The following is a 497-nucleotide window of genomic DNA, read 5'->3' as shown; positions in this document are numbered from 1 at the left end:
AATTAATAGAATCGTCTATAAATTTAATAATTGGATGATATTGTCAAAGAAAATTAATCTTTTACGATTATAATGTTGGTTTTAAATTTTTATGGTTAATTTTGTCAATGTATAAATTTTTTATCATCAGAAATAATTATTTACTCTTTTTTATTTTCTAATTAGAAATAAACCCTTTCGTTAATTGGAGCCCTAATTTAAATTAAGAAATGTGCTATCAAATACAAGCTAGGCCAAACAGCTAGACGAGCTACCTACACCTATCGTGATCTACACCTCTAAGTATAAGGCTTTTTTTTTTAGTTTATCACCATATCTCCTAACAGGTTAATTACTAATTTGTTTTGGTTTTTACTTTTTGGTCATGATTTTTTATTTTTTTAATGAGAAGTATATTTTAACTTTTCAGCCCATGAATAATTATTGGGCCCCCTGGTTATACACCGACCAGGCTCACCAAAATCCAAAAGAAGTCAATAGGCTGTCGATTCCTCACC

Source organism: Arachis ipaensis, chromosome B10, assembly GCF_000816755.2.
Source record: "Arachis ipaensis cultivar K30076 chromosome B10, Araip1.1, whole genome shotgun sequence".
NCBI classification, from domain to species: domain Eukaryota; kingdom Viridiplantae; phylum Streptophyta; class Magnoliopsida; order Fabales; family Fabaceae; genus Arachis; species Arachis ipaensis.
Note: the sequence above shows the minus strand (reverse complement) of the source record.